The sequence below is a fragment of the Lutra lutra genome, chromosome 4, assembly GCF_902655055.1.
Source record: "Lutra lutra chromosome 4, mLutLut1.2, whole genome shotgun sequence".
NCBI lineage: Eukaryota > Metazoa > Chordata > Mammalia > Carnivora > Mustelidae > Lutra > Lutra lutra.
This window is the reverse complement of record NC_062281.1, coordinates 87,098,157-87,109,272: the sequence shown is the minus strand read 5'-3', so window position 1 is coordinate 87,109,272 and position 11,116 is coordinate 87,098,157. Positions and strand designations below refer to the sequence as shown.

The 11,116-nt window shown below is 47.8% G+C and overlaps 1 pseudogene; it reads right to left on the bottom strand.

Moving 5' to 3' along the window:
* Window positions 1–946: 946 nt before the first annotated feature.
* Window positions 947–11,116, bottom strand: part of LOC125097306 (myomegalin-like) — a 91,807-nt pseudogene continuing 81,637 nt past the window's right edge.

The window sequence follows — 11,116 nt, the reverse complement described above, 5'->3', positions numbered from 1 at the left end:
ATTTTGGGTCAATGTTGGAGAACAACAGTTTTAAACTGTGGTCTGCATCAGAATCACCTAGGGTAAGATACAGATGTAGTGAAAAGAGGGGCCATCTGTACCCCAATGTTCATAGCAGCAATGGCCACAGTCACCAAACTGGAAAGAACCAAGATGCCCTTCAATGGATGAATGGATAAGAAAGATGTGGTACATATACTCTATGGAGTATTATGCCTCCATCAGGAAGGATGACTTGGGATGGGACTGGAGGAGATTATGCTGAGTGAAATAAGTCAAGCAGAGTCAATTTTCATATGGTTTCACTTATTTGTGGAGCATAAGGAATAACATGGAGGGCATGGGGAGCTGGAGAGGAGACGGGAGTTGGGGGAAATTGGAGGGGGAGATGAACCATGAGAGACTGTCACTCTGAGAAACAATCTGAGGGTTTTGGAGGGGAGGGGGGTGGAAGGCTGGGTTAGCCTGGTGGTGGCTATTATGGAGGGCACGCATTTCATGGAGCACTGGGTGTGGTGCATAAACAAAGAATTTGGAACACTGGAAAGAAATATTTTTTAAAAAGGCTAAAACACACACACACACACACACACACACACACACACACACACACAAAGACTCTGAAACCCAAAAGAAAAAAAAAAATCACCTGGGGATATTTGTGTAAGAAATGCAGATTCTGGGTCCACACACCAATGGAATATTTGGGATTGGAGCCCAGGAAGTGGCTCCTATGATCTCCGCTGCTGATTCTAAGGCTCTCCAAACCTAAGAACCACTCTCTAATATTTTTAGATTGGGGATTCTTAAAAAGTGACAGAGAAGGCAAAACTCCTTTTAAACTTAGACTTCAACAGTAGTCTATGACCTTCTTAGGGAAAATGTGTCTTTCCTACTCTTACATGCTCAGCCTAGAGACTGGTGCTGAAATCAGAAACAGAGCAGGTGAGGAAAAACCTTTTATTTCTTTGTACACATTTTACTTTCACAGCCACCAAAAGGACTGTGTTTCATTTCCTCTAACAGACCCTATCCGCCACTTATGTTGCCCTCGACAAACTACTATAGCAACATATATAAATATCTGTCGTACATTTATACACACATACACGCCTTCTAAAGCACTGTCAGGACACAGACTAGGCTCTCCCACAACTGGGGCTTCTCAGGTGCCACTTAAAAATGATCACTGGTTTGTCTTACAGGACTTTCAATGGGCTTTGGCTGACCCTGAGCCCGAGTTCCCCAGAGAGGAGTTAGGGTGATGAAAGGGAACGGCGTATTCAGACTGAGGTGGCCACACTTTGGAGATCATAAAAGAAGGGAACTAGGAGGTGCTAGGCTAAGCAGGAGATGGCACATGGGAAGCACTGCTTTCACCAGGAACATTCGAAGCACTCAGGAGCCGAGGTGTAGATGGTCGTCCAGCCAAATGGCGGCTGGGCAAGCCAGCCCCAGGGAAGCATGGATCTGGGAGTTGTGCTGGCTGAGCCCCACTGGCCCTCAGGGCACTGCTGTCACTCGTGGGCTTTGGAACAGGCTGAGGAGCTCCTGTGTGGGGATCAGAGGTCCCATCTGTAGGAAGCAGGGTCTTGTGTTCCCTGAGCTGACCGTCTGATGGCAGGCGTTGGAGCGAGGACTGCCTGTGGCTGGTTCCCAGGCCAGTGAGTTGAGCAGAAGCATTGTCAGGAGCTCCTCTACAGACCAGTGCTGGGATGAGCAGCCCCTGGAGGGTAGTGTTCCTCAGCCACAGGAGAGGCTGTCTGCCCTTCACCCTCCTCCACCGGGAAGAGGATGGGACCCTCTGTCAGGTGTGGAGGACTGAGCTCCAGGTCTCCTCAGCAGATTGGAATCTGCACCAAAGGGGGGCAGGCCCAGTCTTCCTGCTGTTTGAAGGACCTCCAGTGGCTCCTTTTCTTCTGTGGATCCTGGAAGGCAAGGGTCACAAGACGGGGGTGCATGGCAGTGCCCTTAGGGACTTCACCTGGAGACAGAAATACAACAAGGTGAGAACCTAGTATCAGGTTCTACTGGTGGCTCCCTGAGCTGCAGGGATCACTGGGAGCGGGGGCGGAGCCAGGAGCTCAGCAAGAGCCTGTCAGAAGGATGAGCCCAGGGGAGGGGGTGTGGACTTGAGGAGCCCCTCACGCCACCAGGTGAGCCCCTCATCCCACCACCTTGGGCAGGAGACTACCGTGCTCAGAGCCACTGCACATGAGATGCTCAGATCTCACACTCCCTCTTCACGGGCCAGTCCACTCCCTGGTTCACTCAGATCAGGGTCTCTTGCTGCCCCCATGCACCCCTCCCTCTGCATCCCCAATTACTCATGGCACAGGAGGTTTGGGGACATCACACTGGTCTGCAGCCCTCCTCCCCACCCCACCCAGTCTGTCTGGTCAGGTCCATCAGCAGCACAAGTGGGGAGCACCCCTACTTTCCTCTCTCATGCCCTGCCTCAGGGGCACCCACACTGATTAAAGATGAACTGCTACATGCTCTCCTTCTGTTGGTTGGCAGGCTTCAGACGCTCTGCTGTGTTCTGCAGGACACTCTCCTGTTTGGACAATCTGGTTCTCAGTTCCAGAAGTTCCCTTTGCAGGGACTGTCCCTGGGGAAGGGAAACAGTCTCTCTGTCACAGGTCAGAAGGCCTCAAGCACCCGACGCTTTGTGGCTCTTGAAAATCAAAAGCAGGATTCTACAATCCTCTCAATGATTTCTGGACTGGAGTCCCTCCAAGAGAGACACTAGAACGCTCCAGCTGAGGCCAGCTTAGACCAAGGCCATTAGGTCAGCACACTGAGACACTGGGAGCCCCCACACACATGGATACGGGCCTCCACTCCTGTGGCTGTAGAGGCCCTGATCCCTGGGCTGTGCCAGGACTCCCAGCGGTGGACCAAGAGCACACATTCAGCACTGACATTAGTTCTAGTGCCAGGGCCTCACAGATAAGACTCGCTAGCTGGGCGTGTTTTGCCGGGGGAGATTGTGTGATTCTGTAAATCTTTGGAACAACTTCAAGATGGCAGAACACCCTCTGCCTTATAACCAGCATAGTTGGGGCCCATAAGGTGTTAGTGCTTTAATCTGCCCTCATGCTCCTAGGCGGGGCTGGAGGAGGGAGATGGAGAAAATTTCCTGTCCACACTCCCCCCGACCAGAGTCCAGGCCTCATATCTGAGAGCACCTGGTGGTGGGGCTCTTCCAGGGCTGGCCCAGAGATGTGGAGGAAGGCTGTGTGTGGGATGCAGTGGGTGGCTCCAGGAAGTTGCTCATCTCATGTTGACATTCTGTGGGGATGACACAGGGAAAGGAGGTGTCGACATTTTCACAGGTCCCTACATTTTGTGGCTAAGTTCAGAAAGTGAAAGAACCCCAAACAGGTGGGAGGAGAAGGGATGTCGTAGGACCTGCCCTGCCAACCGCCACCATGGATGACAGGTCTTCCCCTGGGGACGCTCTCCTAAGATCCCCCTGTCCCAACTCAACTGTCTATCTCCTGACCTTTAGGACTTGGGAACTGAGGAGAAAGAATGGCATTTGGGGCAAAAGCAATGAAGGAGGCTGCCACTCACTGTGCTGTCAGATGGGGCAGGGCTGCGGGAGCTGGGCAGGGCCGCTTGCCAGGACATGGTGAGGAGGGAGGCCAACTCGTCCAGCATGTGCAGCAGGGCCGGGGCGCTGCTCCCAAGTTCATGGATGCCTTTTCTGCCTGGCATCTGGGAGAAGGGGGAGATTGCCCTGGGCACCAGAATGAGAGATCATTCTCTTCTCCCTGCTCCAGCTCCCCCAGCACAGGGCTCAGGTTTCCCTCATGAGTGAGGCACAGGCATGGGCCTGCTTGAACCTGTGAAACCATTTTTAAACCTGGAAGCCCTAGATCTCCACTTCAACAGTGACCTCCAACTTGTAAGAATCACTAGATTCTGACTTCTCTCATACTCTCTGTAAGCTCTTAGTCCTGATCCGTGCTCTCGGGTCTAAGGTCCCTGATTTTTGCTTTGGCACCCCCATGCGTATCTCTAAGTCATACCTTCTGCTTCAACTGGGCTGAACCAATTGTAGCTCCAAGGACTATGATGCCATTCCCTTTACCTGGAATGCTATCCTCCACCACCCAGAGAAGCTGTGTATCTCACCAGTGGTTCCTCTAGGAGCCTGTGACTTTCCTTGCCTGGCCCAAGGACCCCTTCTGTGTTTGCACCCTCCCTACTCAGAGGATGGCTTCCGACACTGAGCCCAGACCCCCTGTTGTCCTTATTTACTTGGATATGTGGCCTTCTCTCTGGGGTGGAGGCTCTTGCAGACAGGGCTGTCCCTGCACATCCATGCACCTCCAGTGCCTCAAACAGCACAGCAGCTGGTACCTGGTCTCTGAACAGGGAAGCACTCTGAGAAGGTGCACTGCCCACTTCCCTGCCCTGCTCAGTCTGCCCAGAGAAATCCCATGGCTGCCAGGCTTCACCCCTTCCACAACATGTGGCCCATGCAGATGCAAATCCTGAATTTCCAGCCACCTGATTAAGTGCTTTTACTCTGCCGATGGATCACCATGTGCCAGGGTGACTGCACCAGATAATAAGCAAGCAAAGGGTGCTCAGTAGAGCACGACACATAAGCCAATACTCAGTAAATACCCTACAGATGAGGATGACAATTCTCTTCTGACTCTTCTGTGTTTCTGAGAGGAAACATCAGTCAGGGCAGAGTGTATAGTGAAAACAGGAGATGGAGAAGAAAAGCCCAGCTGGGTGTAAGCAGAAGATGTAGACTCAGCTATGGGAGATATGCAGTGGGAGAAGGAGCTAGGATCAGAAAGAAAAAGCACACAAGGAAAAGGAGCACTTAAGACCTACAGTGTGATTACCTTTGTGCCCTCAGTTTCAAGGCCAGGGAAGGTGCAGGCTGATCTCACAAGATCTACTATCTTTTTGACCAGCAGTTTGCTCTCCCCTATCTGCTGTCTTAGGGCGCTGTAGTCATCAATGTGGCCAATGACATGGCGGCCATGCTTATTGGCAAAGGAGCCATCAGTAGCTTCGCCCTCCAGCTTGGGAGGATTCTTCATCACTGGAGAAGCATCCAAATCCAGCTCTGAAAAACAAGACCAGAACAACATAGAATCCACAGTGATAAGCATATCCTCAGTCCACTTCATTCTAAAATAGACATCAAGAAGTGAAAGAGGCCAGGAATAGGAAAGGAACTCTGGGAAAAGTTCAAGCCAGGTGTGAAGTCCATAGATTTCTGGGTTCTATTTTTTGTTGTTTGTTTGTTTGTTTTTAATTTTTTATTTCTTTTCAGCATAACAGTATTCATTGTTTTTGACCCTCACCCAGTGCTGCATGCAATCCGTGCCCTCTAAAATACCCACCACCTGGTTCCCCCAACCTCCCACCCCCTGCCACTTCAAAACCCTCAGATTGTTTTTCAGAATCCATAGTCTCTCATGGTTCACCTCCCCTTCCAAATTCCCTCAACTCCCTTCTCCTCTCCATCTCCCCTTGTCCTCCATGCTATTTGTTATGCTCCACAAATAAGTGAAACCATATGATAATTGACTCTCTCTGCTTGACTTATCTCACTCAGCATAATCTCTTCCAATCCAGGTTCTATGTTTTTGTGATCTTTCTTACATCATCTCATAATGATCAAATTGCCAGGAGGCAAAATTTTATCCTTAATGACAAATGAAATATCCAGGACAAATATTATTTTAATAAAAATTTTTAAATTTCCAGTTAAGAAGACACAGACAAACTAAGGGTTCTGGAAGGGAGGGGGGTGAGGGGTTGGGAAGGGCCTGGAGGTGGGTATTAAGGAAAGCACGTATTGCATGGAGCACTGGGTGTGGTGCATAAACAATGAATCTTGGAGCACTGAAAAAATAAAATAATAAGATAAAATAAATAAAAAATAAACCCATTTTTAAAAAGAAGACACAGATAAAGAAATTAAGCCAGACACAGAGAGCACTTTCAAGGACGGAGAGATCACAATGCAGTGAAGCACAACAGAGCAATAGGAAAACTACAGGAGGAAGAATAATGGCAAAACAGGGGGCCACAGAAGTTGCAATGAGTAGGGCTAAAGACTTTGGGACCCAAGAAGAAAAATCTCTACATTCAGGTAATGTGCCCATTAGTAACCAAAGGCTACTTGTATTGGTAATTCTCCATCATCAATCCCGGAATCCTTCCGTTGCCATATTTACCATTTGTCCTCTTGAAAATGGTGGTGCTGAGCCAGGAGCAGCAGCAGAAAGGCTAGGGAATGTGAGCGCTGGAGAATTCATGCCAACATCTCGGACTGGAGGGGAAGCAATGGAGTCTAGGGTGTAAAGACAACAACAATTTTCGGGAACCCTGGAACCACCACTAACCAAACCCACGCACAGCCTAGTCATCACCAGCAGAGACCTAAGGCAACGTGGATTGTCCTCATTACCCCCCAACCATGACGGTAAGCAACAGCAAACAAATCCCTTAGTTTGGAACAAGAACATGTCCCTTTAATGGAAGCGAACTCCATGAGAAGCAACTTCTGGTTTGAAAGATTATTACGTGCATTTTTCTAGCCTGCGTTTTGAATATAATTATGTGTGCAATTTTTAATACACTGCCTTGTAACTAAACCTATGATGTGGAGAAAAAAGGCAAAAGGAAATGTACATAAAGTTAAATTTCCTTATAACCTGTAGTCCATTGACAAACACTTGAGGCAGGCAGAATAAGACATTACAGGAACCCCAACTGTCTCAAACTTAATGACCTACTAGAGGGAAAAAGAGTCTTAGCTTGACAAAAGCCTGGCCTCCAGGATCTCATGGGTCTTCTTTAGCATATTAAAGTCCTTTTGGAAACTTCCCTTTGCCTGTAGCTCCCCCAGTTCCAAAGTATATAGTCAATGGCTCCTCACAACCCCAGTGCCACTCTTTCTGCCCACTGGTCCTGTCCCTGTGCTATCATAAAAACAACTTTTTGCACAGAAAATGTCTCAAGAATTCTTTCTTGAGCTCTGAACCCCAATATTTCCACATCAAATATGTGTAGTATATGTGTCAAAAATACTGAATCAAAGTATGAATGGACTTGTGGGCAATTAAATTAGCATTCCAATCACCATCCTGATGAGTTAGTGATGGGAAAAATGTAGCAGGATGAGAAGGGTAGAGACAGAAGGCAAGTCAGGTTAGAGACACCCTCCTGGAGACCAGGCAGCAATCCTACAGTGGAAGAATTGGAAAATATCAGAGAAGGCAGGTAGTCCTGCTCAGGAGGTGGCCTAGAACCAGCTCTCCAGCTCAAGCCATTGTGGTGGGTAAGGAGCAGTCATAGTGTCGGAGTCACTGGGGCTGAATCCTGGCTGGGGTCATGGGGACGCAGTGATGGAGGAAAGCTGGCCACGAGGGCAGAGTGGGGAGTTACAATTGAACACTCTCCCCAGGGAGAGCCAGCCATCCACCCTATTGTGGCTGAGCAGTTACTATGGGACACCGTTCACGTGACACTTTCTCATCTAATGGCCACAACACAGGATCTTGGAAGTGTCACCTTCATTTGACAAGTCAGTGCCTAATTAGTGAAAATCTAGCAGGACTGGGGGGAAAAGCTAAGGTTTAACATGCCCCAGGAAGAGCAGGCAGGAACATGTCTGAAAGCTCATCTTTAGAGAATCCTGAGCAGAAATGGCTCCTACTGAAATAAAATTGAAAATAGGGTCCTGGAGGTGAGAGAAGATGGTTAATTAAAAAAAGAAAAGAATAAGTTTAAATGAGTGTGTCAAGATGGAGGGGAGACAATACTAACATTCAGACTGAAGCTAGGCGAAGGGGGCTGGATGAAGGACATTGAGAAGAGAGGGAGAGAGCAGGCAAGGCAGTATCTGGAAGGGCAGATGAGGAGGGGAGGGGGAGGGGATGACAGCCACTGGGAATAAAGGGAGCTATCATCCCCCTGCTTTCCACAACCAGCATTGCCTTTGGAACAGGAATGGTTTCCACTCAGCTGAGCTCCCCTCAAATCAGGGAATGTGAATCTGGAAGGCAAGTGATACCGAGACAGAGGCTGGTGAGGAGGAAGGACGTGAGGAGAAAGGCCAGCAGCTGGAAATAAAAACATCCAGTTCGAATCCTGGGTCGGGTCTTAGCTGGTTAATGTCTCAATCCCGAAGTTTTCCCAGGTTGAAATACGAAGGTAAAACCTCCCTTACCTCAGATGAAACAGTTTGGAAAATTGTTTGAAAACTCATAGTAAATTTTAAAGCACTCCACAAATACAAGGAATAGATATTAACTCACAAGCTATTAACTGTTGAGTGATGCTTACCATGTCAGGCACTTGTAAATTATTGCACTTAAGGCTTAATTACCATATTACCATATAACATGCATATGATTGTCCATAAGATACATATAATTATTATCCTCACCCTGAAAATGAGGAAAGTAAGGCTTCAGTACCTGGGGACTTCAAACACCTTGCCCAAGGCAAGCAACCTGTACCCGCAAACTCAGAATCTGGTGCCCAAGCCAGCTAGGACCCTCAATTCCACCCTCTCACCCAAGGTTGGAGATTGAAATGCCTCTGATTTCACCTGGACATTAAGGAGTGTAGAAGAGGGAGGATCCCTTCTACCACAGACATCCTGGCCACTGCCCCACTGCTCACGGGCTTCATGGTCCCTCTGCTTCCTACCTTGGAAGAGTGGTTGCTTGTTTCCAGGGTCCTCCTGGTGGGCGAGGAGATGCTAAGGCTGGTTTTGCTCCCCCTGCCATCCAACTGCTGCTCCAGCTGCAATCTCAGACAGCTGTTCACCTGGATGCTTTGCTCCAGCTGCCCTCGCAAAGCTCAGATCTCTGCCACCAGGTGGCTCAGCTCACTGCTCAAAGGGACCTGGAGACAGGCATCCCAGGTGGCAGCTGAAAGAAGAGAGAGAGAAGGGGTCTGGTGGTTCAGATCCAAGCTTTTCCAAGCATTTGTCAGAACACTCCTCCGGGGCATTCCTTTCTGCTCGGGACCCCACTGTCCTCTCAGGGCCCCAGGCAATGCATTTGGGATTGAGCTGCCTCTGTTGGGGCCGATTCCACGTTAAAACCTGTTAAACCCATAGGGCCTTCCTGGGCCTACTTAGCCATAGTGACTCCATGTTGCCCAGGTAGCCATTTTGTTGTTTAATAAATGCCTCAGCAGTTACTGATACCAGTTCCGGGTAACCGTTGCTAAAACACGTACCTAAAACAAGGCCATTTTGTTGTTTAATAAACACCTCAGCAGTTACTAGTATTGGTTCCAGTAACCGTTACTAAAACACACAGGTAGGAGACATCCAATCAGCCAAATCCACATACTTAGAGGTCTGCAGTTGTACCCTATAAAAACTAGCCTGTAAGACCAAGGGGAGTTGCTCTCTTCGGAGGCAGCCCTGGCCAGTAAGTCTGACTTCTAATGCTTGGCGTAGAATAAAGCTTTACATAACATTCACTTTGTCTGAGCCTCATTCCCCTGGCCGGTTAGTCTAACTTCTAATACTTGGCATTAGGCTTTGCATAACTTTCACTTTTTTAAATTATTTTTATTTATTTTCAGAGTAACAGTATTCATTGTTTTTGCACCACACCCAGTGCTCCATGCAATACATGCCCTCTCCAATACCCACCACCTGGTTCCCCCAACCTCCCACCCCCCGCCCCTTCAGACCCCTCAGATTGTTTTTCAAAGTCCATAGTCTCTCATGGTTCACCTCCCCTTCCAATTTCCCTCAACTCCCTTCTCCTCTCGAACTCCCCTTGTCCTCCATGCTATTAGTTATGCTCCACAAATAAGTGAAACCATATGATAATTGACTCTCTCTGCTTGACTTATTTCACTCAGCATAATCTCTTCCAGTCCTGCCCATGTTGCTACAAAAGTTAGGTATTCATCTTTTCTGATGGAGGCATAATACTCCATAGTATAACTTCCACTTTGTCTCAGGCTCATTCCTTTGATAACGGACCCAACACCTCCTTTTTCCTGAATGGGTCTCCACACTCACTGAGCGAGATACCAAACACCAGAACTGCCTCAAGGCTCACGTGACCCACCTGCATCTGGAGAGCCTTCCATGAGCAGGTGGGGTCAAAGCCTATTATTATTTGTCTTCCACAGTCACCCTAGTCCTACAGGCCAGAGAGCAGGGTCTTCAGAGATTGGGCGGTTCAGCACTGGGCTAGAGAAGTCCTGGGGATTCAGGAGGAGGAAAGCTGATGCTTCCATGCTCAAGAGTCACAGCAGAAAGGAGGAGGAGGTCACCAGGGAGAGGAGAGGAGGCACCAGGCCTTTGGCAGCATGGAGGAATGGGAGTCTCTGCTAGAAGCCAGGGGTTACAACTCACCGAACTATTCTACTTCGCCATTTTTTTTTTAATCTCTATTTGCTAGCACAGTCTGTTTCTTTGTACTATGGATGAAAACAGCTAATAAATATTCTACAAAACCACATATCTTATCTGAAAGCTTGAAGCCAAATATATTTCAAAAAGTAGAATTTGTTTTGGTGTTTAGGAAGGCCATAGGATCTGTATGCCATCTCTCATGTAGCCCATACACCAGGTTGCCTCTGGGCCACAGGCCTTTAGGCAAATACATTCAAATTTCTGTGACGAGCCGGGTGAAGATTACCACTGAGTGGGGTTAAGTCAAGTCTGTGAATACCATTTTGGTCAGTTCAGACAGGTTTTGTGACCAAATGAGTATATGAAAGAGCTATCACAAGAATTCATGGTTCTCATGGGATTGCAGAATTAAGGATAAGAAACTATGGGGCTTCAGAGGTAGGAGCTTTGCAATGACTCCTAAAACAACTATAAGAAAGGAGAGGCATGAAATAGAGTGAAGTCAGGATGAAGGGATATTTTTCCTCTGTCATATAAAAACAAAATTGAAATGAAAAAAAAAAAAAAAACAAAACTGAATTTACAAATGAAAACTGCTCCCAAGAAGTTAGTAGAGAAAAGCTTCTCCAAGTTGTTACTACAAGTTATAAAGGATAAGAGTTTACTATGAGATATTTTCTGGATACATCCCATATTTTCTATTTTTACTCATTTGCATTATGTTTTTATAATCACCGT